This window comes from Ascaphus truei, chromosome 5 (genome assembly GCF_040206685.1).
Source record: "Ascaphus truei isolate aAscTru1 chromosome 5, aAscTru1.hap1, whole genome shotgun sequence".
Classification (NCBI taxonomy): domain Eukaryota; kingdom Metazoa; phylum Chordata; class Amphibia; order Anura; family Ascaphidae; genus Ascaphus; species Ascaphus truei.
Genome location: NC_134487.1, coordinates 274577432 through 274600282, shown reverse-complemented (window position 1 = coordinate 274600282; position 22851 = coordinate 274577432). Strand labels below are relative to the sequence as shown.

The 22851-nt window shown below is 44.5% G+C and overlaps 1 protein-coding gene across 1 annotated transcript in view; it reads left to right on the top strand.

Moving 5' to 3' along the window:
• Positions 1-329: 329 nt before the first annotated feature.
• FAT2 (FAT atypical cadherin 2) overlaps positions 330-22851 on the top strand; it is a 116411-nt gene continuing 93889 nt past the window's right edge. Inside the window, exon 1 of the mRNA XM_075602129.1 lies at positions 330-537. The gene's annotated coding sequence lies outside the window, so the exon portion shown is untranslated. The remainder of the gene's footprint in view (positions 538-22851) is intronic.

The following is a 22851-nucleotide window of genomic DNA, read 5'->3' as shown; positions in this document are numbered from 1 at the left end:
AACTGATGCTTCCTTCTTCAGAGGTCAGGCAAGGCCATTCATAACGATTGCAATACTTTTAACCACTACGGGTACTGGGAAACCCAACTTCTGAGTGCCTCATAAAACAGGGCTCTTAGGGGAAGTGTGCTTTTGGCAGAGTTTTGTATGGTGGTAATGGTAACAGTGCTTCACGCTTCCCCCTCCACTGTAATTGCACCATATGACTATCAGTATACACATCTAGAATTTGGCTCTGTCACAATCCCTCACCTTGGGGGGGTGGAGGTGGAAACTCTCCCTCCGCCTTCTGCTCTACCCTAGCCTGTCTGACAGGAGCTGTGCTCACAAGACACACCTCTTTTAGCCTGCACTACTCTTGCTTCTTACCTGTGCAGCTACCTCTGCTGGGAAGCTCACTTTTGCCACCGAGCATACCTCCAGTCAGGAGAGTTATGGGGCAGGGGACTTTCCTGCACTTCGGGGGAGTCAAACACCCCCAATTTGAGTCAGCAAAGGTTTAACTGATCCCAAGCGAACCAGCTCCCTAATAGAAAGGTAAGTGTGTGCGCTCTTGGTTTCAGCAGAAAGCCACCTTGTCGAAGGAGAGGGGATGATGTTAGGACAGGTATAGAACAGAGGGACAAAGCAGGCGACGTGGGAGCAGGACGCACAAGGCAAAAAGTAAGGAAAGAGCGAGGCAGGCAAGTGTAGAAAGGACAAAGAAATGAGAAAAGGAAGAGAAAACAAAAGAACAATGACACGAGGGATTAGTTGGAGGAGAGGGAGGGAAAGGAGAGCAAGTGAATAAATTGGTGATCAACCCCTACTGTGCTGGAGGGACCTTCAATGCATTGTACGGATTCCCTAATGCTAAAATGCTTAAAAGTAGACCACCGTTCATCGCAGCTAATGACAGGTTTTGCACGTGGTCTGGTGCGAGGGTCTCAAACTTTTGAGGGGTTCATATGATGATGTCATGGATATAAAGAATTGAATGCATTTGGTGGCTAAAGAAGTAGTACGGAAGTACTGCACCGACACACTTTATTCGAGCAAATACCCGGTATGTACCTGGCAGATACCTGGAATGCGCCGCTCCTAACCTCTGACAAGCCCCGTTGCATTTGCCTTCCCAGCCTGGGTTCATGCCTGGCTGATGGGCGGCTGATCTGTTAAATGATAATGATTAGGATTTAATAGGCTGCAATGCTTCGCGTGTCTACCAGATGGCATAAATTCATGAATTGTAATGCAGTTTATATATATATACTGTGCAGTATTGCAGCCAGCGGGAATAAAATGCTTCAATCCCTGCTTGGAAAATAACTCAATGCACTCGGGCAGAAAACAGTCACAAACCTCAATACACCCGGGTATACCCGAATTCGTGGGACTAGCCAAGCTCGAATAAAGTGTGTCGCCAGTGTAGATGAACTCTGCCAGTGTAAAAAGCCTTGCAGTAACTAGAGACAACAAGTGGGTGAGAGATGTGTTTTGGAAGTATGTACAGTAGTGTCAGTTACTGTAGAATTTGACAATTGGAACAGAAGATCATCTGGTTTCAAGTTGCCAAGGACAATCACCGGGACATCTTGTTTTATACATTTGACCACTACTGTAGTAAATAATGGTTTAAAACTCATCTGTTTGAACCCGTCACATGGATCCTGAAGCCAGGTAGTCACTCTGACTATTACACATTATCACACCTCGTGCTGTGAAGTTTCCGCTGAGGAATATCTAATGGAGTGAATGAGGTTAAACCGGAATGATTGAGGCTGCGCTTGGTAATTTGGAGCACTCTGGATGAGCAAGCATTTCATGTGGCTCCAACGTGTCCCTCACACGCTAGGAAATAGTCCGGTGAGGAGTTTGTATAGCAGTCGATATTCTGTGTGTATAAATCAGAGTAAAATGGTTAGTACGAGCATGAGCACATGAAAGACGCTAGAGACAGAGAAAGTAGGAATGAGGCAGAAATTGATGTCACCTTGGACAGCGAGTGAGCTGAGAAGGAGAGGGATGGATTGATATGAAATGAGAGATGGTTGAACTATAATATTTATTGAGATAAGACGTGACACAATGGGGCTTATTCTGTTAGCTTCGTTAGATTCAAGTCACTGGGGCTTTCCACACGGTTCAGAATAAGCCCCAAAGAGAAATGAGAGAGACTAAAAGACTAGAGGGGTTTGTATAAAAAAATCCAGGCTGCAGAACATGGACCATACAAGAGCTAGAGAACAGAAACAGATTTAGACTCACATTGAAAGTAACTTATTTTCTTTCCTAAATCTAGTGCTGTTTTTGCTCCAGCCCTGCCATAATTTTAAAGCTGGGAAATGTTGATATGTACAGTAGCTCGTGAAAGAGAGAGCCGTCAAACAAAAGACACTTCGATAAACAGTGGCAGCAAGGAGCTGAGAAAGACGAGCAGGTGTGGAGACATTTGAAAAGAGAGACAAGCAAACTAAAACTAAGACAGTCAGCTAGAAAGGATACTAGAAGTATCGCAGTGGTGCAGGTGGATAAAAAGATGTACTGAAAGAAAGCAAGAAAGATGGACTAAGGAACGGAGGTAGATCAACAGAGAAAGGGGGGGATGATGAACTGCTGCAAATCTCACTGGAATATAGATAGTCCCACTCATTCACAGTATAACTAGCCTAATAGGCTTCGATGGAGTCTCATACATAAGTATCCAAAGTATTTCATTCAAACGTCATTATTTGATTCAGAATGCTAATCCTCCCTCAATTGGACTTTGACAACAAGATGTAGAGGGGGTGTGAAAGTCATCAATGGAAAACCAATATATATTCAAGGACAAAAAACCTTGAGCTAAGGAGCATTAGGGGGAGGGGTTAAGTAGACTGGAAAAAGATTAAAGAACCAGGTATATTAGTAACTTTCTGCAACTCTCTGTGTGCTGGGGTCTGAGTGAACTCCTACCCCTGGCGTGTGTCAATAAGGCACTCCAGATAATCCCCTCATTAACAGTTGTTTTGTCTCTCTTAGTTTAGCCCTCAGCAGTGTGCTTATCTGATTGTAGCCCAACTCTTAGGGTGCACTGATTTTAAATGCAAGCAGCAGCCCTCTTAATAGATAATAAAAAGACAAAAAAAGAATGGTATCTGTATTGGTCCCATATTGCATTTGGGGGGGTGGGGGGGGGGAATGGGGAAGTAAAAGGAAAACAATAGCATAGCATCACAGAGTACCTTTCATTTTGATACCTGCACCCCTGTGAGGTATGAAAACCTGTATACCATTTGATGGTCCAAAAAAAGGTTTTGATAACACCATTGAGGTGAATGGCAATGGCTCATGCTAAGCTAGTAGCACAGTTAGAGAATGAGGCCATTTGACTGTTAGCTCTTCAGTACAGGGATGCCCTCCACTCAATGTTTGCTTTTCTGGTTGGTACACTTGTGTCTTTATTGTGTTCCAATTTCCTGTATTCTAAGATGTCTGTTCTGCAAAGCACTTTGTAATAAAGACGTACACAGTGTTATTTGTGACTAGTAGTTTACCATTGAGTCATGATCTCTGCAGCTTTGAAGTCATTGCAGCGTTAAACCTTTTGAACTTCAGTGATTTTTGTTTAAACTGTACTTTTCAAGGTTTTGTTCTCTTCTGCATGATAAATGCTTGTAAATGGTTGCTGACATGCCTGTTACATCCTTTTATAGGAATACAGTTTTGTAGTCAACCCGTTAACAGCAAATGTCTATTACAGTGTATATGATTTTGTAATGAGCATTGGCATTAACCAATGAGATGCTGGAAGGTCAGCAAGTCCTACAGTACATTGTGAGAGTCTAGCCTGAAGGTGGTTGAAGATAATCTAAACAAAAGACCGTGGAATATCTGGAGAACCTTTAGATTTCTTATGTTTTATAGCCTTGTGTGTGTGTGTGTTCAGCATCTTGCAGACACATGCACTGCTTCATTAGTAAAAAGAATTGTGAGATTATGAAACAAAATACACTTAAAAAAAATATAGGTACTATAAACAAGCAGAGTATGTAGGAATGAAGATGAATTTCAACCCGAGGGTTATTTGGTAATCTGACTCTTCCCTAAACCCCCCTATTGGTATTTTTGTTAAATGCCCTACTACTCAAAGTGTCATTCTGTGTGCCCTAGGGGGGTTGACTGTTTTTGTGTTGCAGAGGGGTTAATTTCCATCCTCCTGGACATAATTATGGCACCCAAATTAGGAAAACAGTATCAAAGGGTAGGAGATCAAAGGAGCAGAGAAACACCCGAACAGCACGAGGAGATAAGGTGATGCTGTGCAGGACTGATTTGCAAACACACAATTTTGTTTGCATGAGCAACACTTGATTAGTAAGATAAATTGAAGCAGAGCAGGGGTGGCAAACTCCAGCCCTCCAAGGGCCAACAACAGGTCAAGTTTTCAGGTTATCCCTGATCCAGCACAGGTGGCTCAATCAGTGGCTCAGCCGTTGAGCCACTGACTGTGCCACTTTTGCTGAAGCAGCATATTCTGAAAACCTGACCTGTTGGTGGCCCTCGAGGACTGGAGTTGGCCACCCCCGAAGTAGAATATATAGAATACAGGTAGTCCTCGCTATCCAACGTTTCACTTCACAACGAATGGTATATCCAACGCTTTACAATGCAACCCTATGGGCTGTTTTTCGACGCCGGAATGCGTTATCCAACGCTCACCGCCGCTGATTAACACTTTACAATGGTTTCACTATCCAACGCTACTCCCAGAACGGATTCCGTTGGATAACCGAGGACCGCCTGTATAACTTTTTCACATACTGTCACAACCCGTTTTATTCTTCAACATCTCCGAATTTTTTCGGGGATATTTTCAGAATGCCACGCACTTCACCGCACTTCACCGCGTCCATGCCGCATTCACGTTCATGCATTCAATATTACGATCGCGTCACAATACCGGAGCATATTCCGGAAAAAAAAAAAATACTGCATCTGCCCGCGGTAATCAGAGTAGCGCCGATAGGGACGCATTAGGCTAAAGGTGGCCGCCACTGTACATTTGTGTGCTGCATGGGAATATGAAGGGGTGCTTTCTAAACAGTAGGATTGAGAATGTCAGCTACATGCCTAAGTGATGGGGTACGTACAGGGTTGGAGGGAAAAAAGCGAATCAGCACTACGGATCGGAGACATTTAAACTATTTTATTCAAGCCATAAATATGACGTTTCAACCTTCACACAGGCCTTTCTCACGTGCACTGGTAATTGTATAATGTATTCATTTTTTGGTGAGCAGTATATACCCTTATCTTGTACGTACAGGGATGGCAGGACTGAGGGACTGAGGTGCACAAACGACAAACAGGGGGGAGAGGAAGCACACAAAAGAAATGAAAATTGAAGAATCAAAATAAATTGTTTCTCAATAGGGTTGCAAGCCAGTCTAACAGGGAGACACCCAACCCTGTAAAGGGATCCAAATAATAAATGGAAAAAGGACACTCTGTACTCATAAGTACAGTGTACACGCGTGTGTGTGTGTGTGTGTGTGTGTATGTGTGTGTGTGTGTGTGTGTGTGTGTGTGTGTGTGTGTGTGTGTGTGTGTGTGTGTGTGTGTGTTTGTGTGTATAGGCACATGTAAATGTAATCAACATAATCAAAAAGTACAATAGAAGGACAACATTATTTGGGGGGGGGGGGGGAATCCCATTACCCTGATACTATCCACAATGCGTCTGAATTTATTAAGATATGATTGAGGTTCAGTGATAGGGGGTGTTGGTCATGGGACATGATTGAGGTATGTTGCCAATTACTGTGTTATTGTTGGATGAAGATGAGTTTTGGAATAGCAGAAGTGGCTTTGAGATTGAATTTAAGTTCACGGGCAGACCAGAAGTGTTTGTAGAAGGTTCTTCACCAATAAGGGGATTTGCTTCAGTAAGTTTGCTTCTAGTTGGCTTCTAGAGTTGAAGAATTATGCGTACAGTGTTTACTATGCATAATGCAGTTATTTCTCATATACTGCATGAACTTTCATAATTTCCCACAGGCAGAAATCATATAAATCGAGTTCCAGCTGCAAGTCTAAAAACTTTTAGTCCTACATTTCATTGTCAAATAAGGCCCCCAAACACATGTTTCATGTGTCTAGAGACAGAAACATGTTATCACGTTGGATATTACAAACTAACGAGCTTAATGCCACTGCTGCCAGATAGGCTTGGAATGCAGTGCAGTTTCTTTCCAGAGCAACGGTGGTTTGAACACAGCTGCTTTAAGGATGTTAAACCTTCTCCCGACTAGCATGTGCATGTTCCATGTGTTTTATGGTTTCTCAGTAATAATGAATATGTGAAATGTTACACAGCACACACATCATAGGGCGAGGATAACTAAAGAGTGATACAAATAATGTGTTTACTGTCCTTGCCTATTTGTTACCAGTTCTGTGCACAAGTGAAGTAAGGCTGTGTCCATAGTAGGGCAGACTGCGCTGACGCGTCCGCACGCTGCGCGATCAGATTGGCTAAAGGCAGTGATCGTGTCTATACAGTGTGCTGTAGCAGGAGGGGGCGCGCGATGCACGTGAAGTCAGTAAAAAAATGATTTTTCGCACGATCGGGCGGTCACGTGAGCGGTTCGGCCAATGAGGGCGAACAGTTCCGTGACGTCACTGGCCCGCCCATAGACACGCCCCCGGATGGCGCACGAACGAAGGCCAGGGAAAGCACCCGCTTTCCCACAGCCTTCGCGCGCCTCTGCACTCCACCACATGGCTGCTGGGTCTATGGACGCAGCCTAACAGTTGCAAGGCATTATACCTGTTCAATGTATAAAAGGACCTAACCCTTTCACCTTTAGCAATACACTGATGACATACTGCTAGACGTGTTACAATGAACGACTAATAGGTAGTATCTAAAGGTAACACACGTGCTATCACAGTACTGGGTCTTACAGTTAATAACTGCAAAGTAACTTGTTTCGGTAAATGCCCCCTGCTTCGCTCACCCTATAATACGGACTTGGTTCTACCTACAATGCCTTAGTGACCTCGGGCAGAGTCTCGGCAATAAAAGACTTTGTAACCGGAGCCTGTGCTCCCAGCTCTGCTCTCATAAGACAGGAGGCGTGTGCTCACAGGTCTTATTGGGAGAGCCGCTGGGAACATGGTTTGAGGAGACTGACACCACCACAATGGTGAGAACAAGAAGAGCAGGGCAGGGAGACGAGGTCAAGCTAATTTGCTATTTGTTTAATACCTGCAGTAATGTAGCACAAAAAATGTTTCATCATTGAATGTTTTGTACAGTACCAACTGGGTGTACGGCGTGGGGAATATTACAGTCACCGTTTCACAGCTGCCCGAAACGGTTTATATCCTAATGCTTTTGTTGCAAAGGGAGATTAAGTGACTTGTTCAAGGTCACAAGTAGGTTACACTGGAGCTCAAACCGGTTCTCCAGCTTCACATCTATTATCATTATAACTTCTAGGTTACTTCTTACTAACCAATATGAATAATTTCTTGGATGCTTGATATATACAACCTCCCCCCCCCCGACACAATTTGTGTTAGTCCCTTAATCCCATCTCCAGCAGTGGAGCTGCCGTTCTTTGTTTGAAAAGAAGTTGCAAGCCCATTTTAAGTGAGTCATTGTAAAAGTTTCCCATTGGGAAAACCAGAACAATTGCGATAAATCTACATAGCCCCAAGTGTTAAAAGGTTATTCTGCAGAGCTGGTTCCTCTGACACTGAAGAAAGAATGTGTATTTTGGATATAACAGCATCTGATTGTATGAAATCACCTGTTTTGCAGCAATGCTCCAGTTTGTGATACTTGACACCTACAACAGACTGGGATGTTGGGAAAATCACTCCATCACCTTGTGCCTTGTTAGCATGTACTTGAAGATAAGATGCATATCTCCTTTTTTCATGTATGTATGTACATCTTAATTGGTATAGCACTTCACAGCAGTAATAGGCGCAACAAAATTATATGAGACATAATGGGAATCATCGCTTCAAACATAAAAGTAAACGTTAGGAAAGGAAAGAGTCCCTGCCCTAAAGATTATAGCATTGTCTAAATTTAGTATAGGTTGAAGCCGTGGTTTTAACCTTATTTAACATGTCATGTAAAAAAATAACTATGTAATACAATTTAAGGGATATACACACATACAGTTAGGTCCGGAAATAATTGGACACTGATACAAGTTTTGTTATTTCGGCTGTGTACCAAAATAAATAAAGTGCAGTCTATCAGCTTTAATTTGAAGGTATTCACATCCAAATTGGAGGAAGGATTTAGGAATTACATCTTTTTAATATGTAGCCCCCTCTTTTTCAAGGGATCAAAAGTAATTGGACAATTGACTCAAAAGCTGTTTCATGGACAGGTGTGGGCTATTCCTTCGTTATTTCATCATCAATTAAGCAGGTAAAAGGTCTGGAGTTGGCTCCAGGTGTGGCATTCACAATTGGAAGCTGTTGCTGTGAACACACAGCATGCGGTCAAAGGAGCTCTCAATGCAAGTGATACAGGGCATCCTTAGCCTGCAAAAAAAAAAAGAAAATCCATCAGAGAGATAGCAGGAACATTAGGAGTGGCCAAATCAACAGTTTGGTACATTCTGAGAAAAAAAGAATGCACTGGTGAGCTCTGCAACACAAAAAGGCCTGGAACTCCACGGAAGACAACAGTGGTGGGTGATCGTAGGATTCTTTCCATGGTAAAGAAAAACCCCTTCACAACATCCAGCCATGTGAAGAACACTCTCCAGGAGGTAGGCATATCATTATCCAAGTCTACCATAAAGAGAAGACTTTGCGAGAGCAAATACAGAGGGTTCACCACAAGGTGCAAACCATTCATAAGCCTCAAGAATGGAAAGGCCAGATTAGACTTTGCCAAACAATATCTAAAAAAGCCAGCCCAGTTCTGGAACACCATTCTTTGGACAGATGAAACTAAAATCAACCTTTACCAGAATGATGGGAAGAAAAAAGTATGGAGAAGGCTTGGAACGGCTCTTGATCCGAAGCATACCACATCATCTGTAAAACACGATGGAGGCAGTGTGATGGCATGTGCATGCATGGCTTCCAATGGCACTGGGTTACTAGTGTTTATTGATGATGTGACAGTAGGCAGAAGCAGCCGGATGAATGCTGAAGTGTATAGGGATATATTGTCTGCTCAGATTCAGCCAAATTCAGCGAATTGGATTGGACAGCGCTTCACTTTACAGATGGACAATGACCGAAGACATACTGCGAAAGCAACCCAGGAGTTTTTAAGGCAAAGAAGTGGAATATTCTGCAATGGCTGAGTCAATCACCTGATCTCAACCTGATCGAGCATGCATTTCACTTGCTGAAGACAAAACTCAATGCAGAAAGACCCACGAACAAACAACAACTGAAGACAGCTGCAGTAAAGGCCTGGTAAAGCATCACAAAGGAGGAAACCCAGCGTTTGGTGATGTCCATGCGTTCCAGACTTCAAGCAGTCAATGCCTGCAAAGGATCCTCGACAAAGTATTAAAAATTAACATTTTATTTACGATTGTGTTAATTTGTCCAATTACATTTGAGCCACTGAAATAAGGGGACTGTGTATGAAAATGGTTGCAATTCCTAAACGTTTCATACGATATTTTTGTTCAACCCCTTGACTTAAAGCTGAAAGTCTGCACTTCTATTGCATCTTGGTTGTTTAATTTCAAATCCATTGTGGTGGTGTACAGAGCCAAAATTATGAAAATTGTGTTAGTGTCCAATTATTTCCGGACCTAACTGTATATATATACAGTATATATATGTAGCCCCGGTAAGAAATGGGGGCTATATATCTTTCTCCTACTGGTGTAAGTCCTGTTAAGGGCAGGCCGCCAGTAGTTATCATGGGTTTTCCCCCGCTTCAAGCCCTGCCTTGAGTTATACAAGCACAGGCACCTGACTCGGTATGCAGGCCTGATACAGAGGGGAGGTCCTGCTGAAATCATGAGGGGTGGGGCTGTCTCTATTTAGTGGGCTGTTCCTGTAAGTGACAAGTAGTTGCATTCTGTTCTGTCCTGGGAGCAGAGAGAGAATATGGTCTGGGAGTTTGAAGGAGACAGCACCTTGAGTAGAGCTGATAGCACTGTAGTGCTGTGGACCAATGCCCCTCACATTGTATCCTGGAGGTGGGGGTTGGGGTATTGAAGCCCCAAACAGCCCATCCTGCAAGAGTACAGCCTGGAGGAGAGGAGTGGAGGAATAGACCTGGTTACAATTTGGAAGCACTGCTGCATATGAACTGCTGCGGTGCATGAACTGCTGCTTGAGTGCTGTGTTAAGGACGATAAAGAGACATTGCTGCTTTTATATAAGACTGTGTGTGAGATCTGGATAATTTGCCCTGGGACCAGGGTTTCTCTGTAAGGGTCCCACCCCATATCCCTGGGGCTTATAGAGATGGAGGCGCTGCACCACAAGGACTGCTAAGAAGATGGAGGCATATACCCCAGAAGCCTGTCCCTGTTATCCCCAATACCACCGCGGGAGAGTCAGGCCCTCCTGTTCCTCACAGGTATGCACCACCAATATGCATGTAGCCAGCCCTCACTACACCCTAGAGGTCCAATCTGCGACTGGGGGGGGGGGGGAGGGGGGAAACATGGGTTACATATATATATATAGTATATCTTATCTTACTATATATTTCTGAAAGTGTCCTATGTGTCCGTGTCTGTATGTGACTCCCTGTGTCCCTCCCCGTGTCCCTAGCGGCAATCTCATTGGACCTTGGGCCAGGCCAATGAGATTGCTCCCTTGGCCCGCCCGCCCCCGCACACCTCTCATTGGCCTGAGGCGGAGTGAAGGAGAGACACACACACACACACACACACACACACACACCACACACACACTAGGGGGGGGGGTGTTACATACATTAGCGGGGCTCACAGTGTTAGCAGCAAATCTCCTGCTCTCTTACCTGCCGGTCCCGGAGGCTCCGCCTTTTCCTCCGCCTCTCCCTGTTTCCCGCGCTTTCACCCTCCCCCCCCCGGCGCCACTACAGTCAGCGGGGGAGCGGAACGAGCGCCTGGGACACAGCGGGGGAGCGGCCACAACACGCTGCCTCCCGCCTCAGATCCACGTGGGAGCTGCCGGACGGGTGAGGGAGCTGCCGGACAGGTGAGGGAGCTGCCGGACGGGTGAGGGAGCGGCCGGGCGGGTGAGCGGCCTTCACCTCCCCTCACCCCCCTTCACCTCCCCTCACTCACTTCCCCTCCACCCCCCCCCCCACGGCACCGCTACAGTCAGCGGGGGAGCGGAGCGAGCAAGCGCGTGCCCGGGACACAGCGGGGGAGCGGCCACAACACGCTGCCTCCTGCCTCAGATCCACGTGGGAGCTGCCGGACGGGTGAGTGAGCGGCCGGACGGGGGAGTGAGCGGCCTTCACCTCCCCCCACCCCCCTTCACCTCCCCTCACCCCCTTCACCTCCCCTCACTCCACTTCCCCTCCCTTCCACATCCCCTCCACCTCCCCTCCACCTCCCCTCCACCTCCCCCCCTCCACCCCCCCTTCACCTTCCCTCCACCCCCCTTCACCTCCCCTCCACCCCCCCTTCACCTCCCCTCCGCCCCCCTTCACCTCCCCTCACCATACCCCACCACCCCCCCTCACCACCCATCCTCCTCACCTCCCCTCCGACCTCCCCTCTGCCCCCCCTTCACCTCCCCTCCGCCCCCCCTTCACCTCCCCTCACCACCCCCCACCACCACCCCCCACCACCCCCCCTCACCACCCCTCCGACCTCACCTCCCCTCCTTCAACGCCTTTCGTCCGCCCTCCCGCCTCTGCCTTTCGCCCACCCGCACTTCTGCCTTTCACCCGCCCACCGCTCACACCCCTGCGCCACACAGCCGCCGCACGCACTCAACAGACACCCGCCACACTCGACACATACCCGCCGCCTCTCACCCACCCCACACACTCGACACACACCTGCCGCATCCTGCCCCTACGCAACAATATCACTGACCAGCTGTCACCCGCACTCGCCACACACCCGCCGCCTCACACCCTAGCAGGACCCCGACCCACAGCCAGCACTCACTACCCACGCGCCACCCGTACTGAACACCCACCCGCCGCCTCACACACGCTCACACCCTAGCAGGACACACGCCTCACATTTTCACATCACTTATGTCACCAAAATATACATTGTACTGTGGTGTGTTTACAATAAACCATTTTTATACAACATCGTATTACATATTCTTCCATCTTTCTTTTCAACATTATTATCCAACCTTTACAACAAATAGTCACCTATTGTTCCACGATTTATAAATAATACTACTTATTACGGATTTACATCCCGGGCAACGCCGGGTATATCAGCTAGTATATATTATTTCCTGGTGAAATAATATATATTTTATATCATAACAGTTAATATACTAAATAATCTCTGTACTCTATGCCAGCGGTGCGCAAACTGGGGGGCGGGGGAGCTGCAGGGCCTCTGTAAATCTAACTTACCTTGGCTCCGGCGGCTTCTCACACGCATCACCATGGCAACGTGGCGTCAAATGACGCCACAAGGTCATGTGAAGACACGTTGCTATGCTATGGCATAGTGTGCAGCATACACTATTATTACACTGTTATTACACAGAGTACCCACATTTTGTTGTTTGGAGGGTAGGCAAGAGGTTCCTTTGGTAATAGTCCTTTTATTTTTCCTGATTTACTGATTTTTTTATATGGTTTCGTTTATAACTCTCGGACAACTTATCCATTACTCGCATACATTTTAATTATTATTTTTAGTATTTTTCCAAATAGTTTAAATTTGTAAGTCTTGTAGCGACGCTATGTCTTCTGGGAAAGCACTTAACCAGGGATTGCAGATTTTTTCAAATGTATCCGTAGTATTATTCATAAATGCCGTCAGTTTTTCTATTTACTGTATCAAACATGTCGCACCTTCTCCTGAAAAACTTGATATGATGATATATTAGTTTGTTTCCATTGAAGTGCTATTGTCCATCTGGCCGCTGTCAACAGATGTGCGATAGATTTGTTTGTGGCGTACGACACATTGGGCACTGGTTTCCCAAGGATCAATATTACAGGGTCCATTGGTATAGGAACCTCAAACACCCTGGTGATCTTCTTATAATTTTCCTCCAAAAGGGAAAAACCTTTGGACAGGTCCAGAATATATGAAATAATGTGGAACGACAAAGTGATAGACAGCACTCAAAAATAAAGGAAAATAAATGACTCTATGCAGGTTGCAGCAGGAACAAGGAGGACCCCAAATTCCCCCTGAATCAATAACAAAACACAATTAATGTTCCAGCACTCACTGACTCTAAGGAAACCGTAAAACAGGGTATATGCCAAAAATATTGATTTAATGTAAGTACAAGTCAATAATAAGCTTGGAGAAATGTCACACAAGCAGGTAATGTGTCAGTGGATCCTAAAAAATGGTGTAGGGAAAACAGGGAAAAAGAGTGCAAAAGAGGGAGAAAAAAAGGGGTGGGGGGTGGGAGAAAAAGCAGGCAGAAAAAATGGGGAGGAGGGGGGCAACGTTTCGGGGTGAAGACCCCATCCTCGGGCCCATTCCCTCAGGTCCAAATGGACCACAAGGTACTCCCCCGAACCCTGTATCCCCAACCAGCTGAGCAAACCCCAATAGTATTACAGCAAACAGCAATCAATATACCAGAGAATAAGCTCAGTAACAAAAGTCCAGAACCAGCAAGAGTACAAGTGCCATGTAGCAAGTAAATTGAAAATCAAACCGTCTATCTCTCTCTCCTACACCTGCTGAGTGGGGTATATACAAGTGTTTTTCATTTTTGTCCCGAGAGCACAGTCTAGAATATATATCTGATATCAACCCGCTTTGGTGCGTTTGTACTGTGCACCTTTCTTCAAATTAGGTTAATTGTGTATCCCCTTGCGGGAAAGATTTTGAGATGAGGAAATGTCTGATTTGTGTGTTTATGAAATACTCTGAGAATGGAATATTATATTTCTTACGTATTTCTTCAAATGTATATATTTTCCCCTGAAACATCTTTAATCCTAAATATTCCTCTTAAAATCAAAATATTATTCCTACCCGTATACATCCTGGGGGAAATTCCTCATTCCTCCATAGAGAGATCATAAGTGAAGTGAGGGTCGTCCCTTTAATCCTTTTCTTTTCTCCCAATTATCCCAAATATATAATGTAAATGTAATAACCGGGTGACTGTATATCTCTTGAGATCTATTCTTTTTAGGGAACCACAGTGATATATCTATATTCTGCGTCGGGATCTCATTTGCCTCAATTTCCACCCATTTAACCTCCTGGGTGGGTCTGTGCCAGGCTGGTAAGTGGCTTAATTGTGCTGCGCTATAATATTTATTTAATACCGGCAAAGCTAGTCCACCTTCTGACCTTAATGATCTAAGCACGGTTCTTTTTATTCTCAGTTTTTTATTTCCCCAGATAAAAAATACTTTGCATATCATTAAAAATATTAGTTGGATTAGGGACTGGAAGGCTGTGAAAAAGATAGAGCAATTTAGGAAGATAATTCATCTTTACTGATATTATTCTGCCAATCCATGATATACAGTGCGTATTCCACTCTTTCAGATATCTCTTTACTGTCTGAAACTGTTTTGGGTAGTTGGCCTTTTAAAGTTCTGAATATCAAGCAGTCAGATTCACCCCCAGATATTTGATACTATTCTCTTCCCATTTAAAATTGAAATTTAGTTTTAGTCATTTTAGTGTCCCTGTCTCTACTCCTAATGCCACTGCTTCTGATTTTGTGTTGTTTATTTTATAATTTGAGAAAAAATTGAATGTTGAAATCTCCTCAAATAGATTAGGAAGTGATGTCAGTGGTTTGGTAAGTGTTAGTAAAATATCATCTGCGTAAAGAGCTATTTTATATTCTTTAGATTGTTTTGTTAGACCTTTGATATTTGTATTAATCCGAATTTTATTTGCTAGTGGTTCTAGACTCAGTGCAAACAATAACGGAGACAATGGACAACCTTGTCTGGTCCCATTATTTATATTAATTACACCGAAGCTGATCCCGGTCATCTTTAACGTAGCCCCTAGTTGGTTATAGAGTGCTTTAATACCATTTAGTATATTTCCCGATTCCAAATTTCTCTAGAGTTGTGAACATATACGACCAGTCCACTTGGTCAAATGCTTTCTCAGCATCCAGTGAGATTAGTGGTGTAGGTATTGTTTTATATATTTGCTAGATGTGTGAGATTTATTACTCTCCTTATATTATCGGCTGTTTGTCTCCGTAAAATAAATTCCACCTGATCTGGGTTAATAATTCTAGGTAACAGTTTATTTAATCTTATTGCAATAATTTTACTATACATTTTAATATCAGTATTGATCAGTGAGATATGTCTATAATTACTACTGCAATTATGATCCCTACCTGGTTTTGGAATCACAGAAATTTGTGCTCTCAGCATTGAGGGAGGAGTTTCGTTACCCTTCCTAAAAGAGTTAAAAAGGGTACTAAAAGTGCTTTGAATGTTTTATAATAATTATTTGAGAGTCTGTCTGGGCCAGGAGTTTTTGTATTTTTGAGTTCCTTAATCACCGCCAGTATCTCCTCTTGTGAAATTTCTGCATTTAATAAAACTCTAGCCTCATCTTTCAGAGATGATAATTGACATGAGTCTAAATAAGTGTCTAATCGTTGTTTAAATATATGTGGGATTTTTAATGTTTATTTTGTGGATTATACAAAGATGAGTAATATGCTATAAATTCCTCCTCTATCACTTTTGGGTCGAATGACGTTTCTCCATTTCTCATTTTAATTGATTTAATATTGGAGGAAATGTAGATCTTTCTCAGTTTCTGAGCTAATAGTCTGTCCACTTTACTACCTTTTTGGTAGAACAATTGTTTGGTCCATTTTAAAGCTTTTTCTGCTTTGTCAATTTGCAGAATTCTCAGGTCACCCCTTATTTTAAGTAACTTTTGATAGTTTGCATCTATGGGGTTCTTTTTATAGTTATCATTAGCCCTCTCTAGGTCTATTGAACATTTAGTCAGTTTATACTCCCTTCGCTTCTTCTTTAGAGAAGCAATGGCTATAAATTTTCGCCTCGTACTGCTTTTTGTGCTTCCCAAATTGCTGAGAGCCATTCACTATGTACTGTTAATAGAAAAAAATTCTATTAGATGTGAGTCTATTTCGTTAATTACACCAAGATCTCTAAGAAGGGAGTCGTTAAGTTTCCACATACAGTATGTCTCACCCTAGTAGGATTGATATCTTTTAGCGTGTATGTTACAAGTGCGTGATGAAACCAGGTAATTGGGTTGATCTTTGACTCTGTCACAGCTGGGATTAGTGAGTGTTCTATAAAAAAACTATCTAACCTTGAGAATACTAGATGGGGTGCCGAGTGAAATGTATAGTCTCTCTTTTTAGGGTGTTGAATCCTCCATATATCCCATACTGCTACTGTAGTGCAGACGAGTATTCTAAAACAAATCTGGGGCAATCACCAACAAGACCCAGGTACATGCTGGGTACACTCAAGGTAGGTGACAAATATAGTATATTGTCTACTAGTATATGGCTGGATAATAGCCTGATCCTTGCATAGGATACACCGCCAAAAGGTGACACTCAAATGAAAATAACAAAAACTTTAATAGTATGCTATAAAAACAACGAGACACTATAAAAATGCACAACAGTGCATAAATAAAATCCCCAAATGTGTGAGGTCACGGTGCAAATATGAACAAAATATGTTCCAAAAGTATAGCTAGTGACAAATCAGACGCTATATACAGGCTGCACCATCTCATGCAGAGGTACTGTATGGTAAACCAAAATATTGCTGTGAAAATGGACAATGCAGGGTAAGGTATAAGGTATAAGTGGGCTCAATGCAACCACAATATGGTCAGATGTACAGCATATAACCTCCTATGTAGGGTAATCAGTGATATCTGTAGCTTAGGCTCTATGAAATCCCTAGAGCAGCTTGGTCCTGGACAAATGCAAAGAATGAAAAATCACATACAGTCATAACCAGTAGTAAACCCTGGATAGCTATACTTTTGGAACATATTTTGTTCATATTTGCACCGTGACCTCACACATTTGGGGATTTTATTTATGCACTGTTGTGCATTTTTATAGTGTCTCGTCGTTTTTATAGCATACTGTTAAAGTTTTTGTTATTTTCATTTGAGTGTGACCTTTTGGCGGTGTATCCTATGCAAGGATCAGGCTATTATCCAGCCAGTTACTAGTAGACAATATACTATATTTGTCACCTACCTTGAGTGCAACTATAGGGGGCTATTTATAATCCTAGTTGATTATTTGTGTGTAATTAATTGTGCTTTCTCCCTTGCACCAGGTAGATTATTTCTTGTAATTTTGTATGTGTGTGGTGTAGCGACGTGCCCCTTGTGTATATACATGCTGGGTACATGCTGCAACATTCCAGTGACATTTCTGCAGACAGACTAATGGCCCATCGGATTAACAGCGGGGGTCCCTGGCAGTCCCATTCAAACTGAATGGGACTGCCAGGGACCCCTGCTGTGTTAATCCGATGGGCCATTAGTCTCTGCAGAAATGTCACTGAAATGTTGCAGCATGTACCCAGCATGTACCTGGATCTTGTTGGTGATAGCCCCAGATTTTCCAAGGCAAGTTTAAGGCAAGTTTTAGAATACTCGTCGGCGCAGCTGTATATCTTGTATACATCTTGCTAAATCTGTATCTTTAGAATTTTGCACTTTCAGAGTCCTTTCAGGGGGCGGTGGGGGGGTTGGGTTGATTTATCTAGCTTTATATCGTAAACTGTATTGAAATCTACTGCCATAATTATTTTCCCTTCCGCAAACTTTGATAATCTAGGGAATACTGTCTCATAAAAATCTACCTGTTTCACATTGGGGATGTAAATGTTAGCCAGTGTGACCTTGTGTTCCCCAATTTGCCCCTGAGGAACAAAGATCGACCTTCTTTGATGGAGTCACTTTTCTCAAGAGCAAATGGTACCAACCTTCTGACCAGTATAGCCACTCCTCTTTTCTTCACCCACACCGATGCGAAGAAAAAACCTGGGTCGATCCTGTTTCCTGAAATGAGTTTCCTGTATAAAAACAACATCCAACATTTGCTTATTAATATCTTGCATAGCTAAATTCTTTTTCTGGGATTTTTTTTTAAACCTTTAACATTTAACGTACCTAGTTTTAACATATTAAAATTAAATCGTATTTCCTAGCCATCTTTGTTATTTTGTATGTGCACAGGGATTTTGGTCTATTATCTGAGTAGAATCTCTCTTGCCTCGGGTATATGAGGGAGGGGGTGAGGTAAAAAAAGAAAGTAGTAGAACAAAAACATACAGGAGGGCCCCCGGGCATACGGCGGGTTCCGTTCTAAGGGCCCGCTGCAAAGCGAAAATCTCCGGAAAGCGGAACTGGCGATTTTTGGTGTGTGAGCATTCGCAGACTGGCAATTCGCCCTCCTACACATGCGGAACCTCGGCAAACCCCCCCATTCTGCGCACCCGCGACCTCGGATCGGCCCGTTCTGCGCATGCGCCACCTCTGACTGGCTCGTTCCGCGAATGCGCAGACATGGCGGCCCGCTTCTCGTTACCGCCGTATCGGCGGATCGACGAAAAGCGGGACACTGAGAATCGGGCCTTGCTGTATACTTATATATAACCCCATTTACTTCAAATTTTGAAACTTACTTAACCTAAACTAAATTAGAAAAAAAGAGATTGGGCACTGCAAATCGATGAGGCTGAAGTGGGTTGATAAAAATGATTTAACCTAAACTAAACTACCCCTGTGGGATTTCCGGAGAATAGAGGACAGGAATTTAGCCCTCAGAGACATCCAAGGGGAAGGGGGTCTGAATGAGGGCGGGGATTCCCTTTTCTTCTCCGTTCTCTAAAAAAAGAGACGGAGGAGGGGAGAGGGGGGTACAGATTGAGACCCCGTACAATAAATCAAAAAAAGAAAGAAAATAAATCAAACACCACCAGAAAATAATTTTTAGGGAGCTTCCAGAGCTCCCGAGTCCCTTTCTTTCCCGGATAAGGGTATTAGATGTGTCGCAGCTGGAGGATGGTTCCGATGTCACTCGGCATGGAGGCCAGCCGGCCTTCCTCGTCTCCCGGGCAGGGGAGGAAAAAAGATCCCGTTTTGGATCAAATATCTAGTCCTTTTCTTCATTCTTTGTGTGAATTCTTCTGTCTGGTAAAACCTTTGGTGACGGGCCAGTAGTCATTTTTCAGAAACTTTTTGGATGCTTTCTCGGTCCTCTTGGTCTTTTTGCTTGCTTCCTTTCTGAGTCTTCCCCTGTGTCCAGACGGGTATCCTGATTTAGATCTTTGTATTAGACCCGATTTCATCACTGCTTTTTCTCCTTCTTCCGGGTTCTTCACCACTGTTGTTGAACCATTCTGCCAGATCACTGGCCTAAATGGGAAACCCCATTTATATCTGATAGGATGTCCCTCAGCATCTTTGTGACCGGTTGCAGTTGCTTTCTTTTTAGCAGAGTAGAGGGAGCTAGGTCACTGAATATTTGGATCTGGTGTCCTTCAAATCCTATCCACTGTTGCGTTCTGGAGACTTTCATAATAGCTTCTTTCACCGAATAATAGTAAGCCCTCAATATAACATATCTCATCTTATTAGGGTCAGGTTGTTTAGGAACCAGAGCCCTATGCACTCTGTCTAGTAACAGTCTCTCTTCCACTTCCTTGGGGAGCATGCTCTGGAGCAGTCTTGTGACAAAATCTGTTAGCGCTTCATACAGTCTTCGGTATATTCCGTAGTCTCAAATTATGTAGTCTAGCGCGATTTTCTGTATCTTCCAGACCTCTGTCAGGGTGTTTACTTGTGAATTAAGGCTCGCAGTTCATGGTCAGTGACGTTTTTTGGGCTGCTATCAGCTCGTCAGCTATGCCTTTTAGACAGTCAGTTCTGTCGCCCAGTCCATGCAAATCTCTTCTCCGTTCCGACACTACTTTGGTCATTTCTGTTTGCATCTTTTGTACCATATGTAGCCAGGTCCCCCTCTTACCTCCTGGTCTGCGGGAAGGGGACGGCTGCGGAAGCACTCAGGCGCCGGACTGCTGCAGGAGGATGCGGCCAGTAGTGAGAGTGCCGGTGCTTTAGGGCTCCGCTGCGGGACGCCGGTAAGGGTGCCGCCATTTTGCAATGTCGCGCATGCGTGATGGTAGTCGGCACATGCGCAAGGAGCCCCGTCAATGCGGTGGCCATTACAGTTCGCGAATGCGCAGAAGACATAAGTTGCGGTGGCCATCTTGTAAGAAGCTTCGCAGGGGACTACATATCCCAGCAGCCCAAGGGGTGCACAACCACCTGACGAACAACAGTCAATAGGGCTGCAGAGGCAGGAGGGAAGAATAAGATACATTTGGCGCGCTCAGTCCCGCATGCCAGTTGGAATAGGGACCTGATCAGAGAAGGTAGTGTCCAGGGAGCAGTGCTCTCCTAGACTAGGCCTAGAGTTGTCCCATAGGCTCCAGCTAGGCCCTGACAACCACATAGTTTGTTGTGCTGCAGGGAAGGCCCCTAGATAGGAACTCTTCCCCAATAGCATCTTGGTTAGTGCACCGGTAACGGAAGCCACGCAGTGTGCGCTGCCACCGCAGACCCTCCGTTAAGAGACTTTTATAGGGACACCCTCCAGCTGGAGCCCCCTCAGAGGATCCGGTAGACCGCATCGGGGTATCAAGTTGCGGCCTACGGATCCACCATCTGCCATCTACCCTGGTCTGAACGGAGACCAGGAAGGTATCAACAAGTGCACCAACGGCCACACACAGTGGGTAGCGCTACTTCACACACTTTGGGGTTGGCGTGGCTCCGTGGGTACCGGGTACTTTGGGGAATCTCACTGGGGTGTGTATATATATATATATATTGTGAGTGGGTTGTGCATTTTGGGCCTGTACTGCTATTATGTGTTAGAGTTACATGTATCAGTAAAGATAAGTGTGTATATTTATTCCTTTACGGTGCGAGTTCCTGGGAAGGGGTTATCCAGCTGCGCTAGGATCCCTCCCAGGTGGAGGAACTGGCACCGGATAGAACGTGATCACCCCAGGCTCCCAGTGGCAGAGGTTCTGGCCTCCTGTACACCAGACAGGTATCCAGCACACTTAGTTCCCTTAGACACGAGGAAAAGGGGCTACACATACATTTCAGTAAGTTGTCAAGATCACATTTAGTGGTGGGTCTGGATCTTTCATCCATACCTCCTGCAGCCCCTGCTTCAGCATCTGCTTCACCCTCTGCCTCTCCCTTTGATCCTGAAGGGAGTCTTGTGTGGCCGCCATCTTGGGGATCCTGTTGCTACCGCAGCGTTCTTTTTTTCTCAAAGAACTTTGATGCTGCTGGGGTTGCCTGCTTCTTTTCGCTGCGCGGTTTCATCTTCCGGTGGGGTCCGCCGCGGTTGTTGGAGGTTTGGCTCTCTGCCCAGGTGCGCAATCAGCTGTTATTTTTTTATTTCTTGCCCGGGGATCGGAGGAGATCCGTGCTAAGCGGCCATCTTCTCGGCCAGCCGCGCATGCGCCTTGAGTGCAAACTTTTTAATGCAATATGACTTATACAGTGCAGCGTGTGGAAAATGAGGAATATTTAGGTATCCTTACTTGACAAACTGAAAGTGTTGGCCAAAATCCATACAGCATACAGCACAACTCACAGTCTACAAAAGTTAACAATCCATTGGCAGAGCCTGTTTAACTGTGAAGTTAAAGATGCAGAATTTATTGGATGTCCAATTAAATGAATGCATTTTAGTCATCAATGAACACTTTCTCCTCTGTGTTTAATGTTTGTTTAATATTTTACAATATGTTTAATAGGTTCGCAAACTATAAATACAAATTTCACAGAATATACAGTACAATTAGGGTTGCAGGTGTCTTCTCCAAAAATGCTGGACACAATGGTGAAAGGTGCGACGTGCTCGAGACACACACAAACACACCCCTCATCTCCACTCCATGCTGTTTCCTTCTCTTCTTGCCCCCCCCCCTCTCCCCCCGGCTTCTGACACCTCCTCCTGCATTACCCAGCAGCAGCCAATCGGGATGGAGGAAGCTGCCCAGCCCCTTAGCAACAGCCCTGGTCTCTCCCTGCTCGGGGAAATGCCTGTGGCCCCCCCAAATCAATCAGGTCACTATGTCCAGAGAGGTAATACCGGACACATACAGTACATGTCCAGTCTTACCTCTAATTTTAAAATAAAGGACAGTCCAGTCCAATACTGGCAGCCCTAAAAGATTTTGGATAATTACAAAGGGACTGGATGAGTAGCTCTGCTGTAAAGTTACTGCCCTTGAAGTCATACTGAAAGATTCCTTTCCAAAGTATGTAAAAAGAATTTAAAAAAGAGAAAGTAAAAGTTAAAAATGTGACATGTGACTGTCCCTTTAACAAATACTGTGAAAGCTGTAGTGTAAGATAGTGATTTAGTGAGGTGGGGGTTGTGTGTGTGTGTGTGTGTGTGTGTGTGTGTGTGTGTGTCTGTGTGTGTGTGTGTGTGTGTGTGTGTGTGTGTCTGTGTGTGTGTGTGTCTGTGTGTGTCTGTGTGTGTGTGTGTGTGTGTGTGTGTGTGTGTGTGTGTGTGTGTGTGTGTGTGTGTGTGTGTGTGTGTGTGTGTGTGTGTGTGTGTGTGTGTGTGTGTGTGTGTGTGTGTGCTGAGGGGTAGTTCTAGAATAGCTGGATTTGCTTTAATTAGGATGACCATAGTGTTTTTATTACCAGGGATAGGATCAGCCAGTCACGC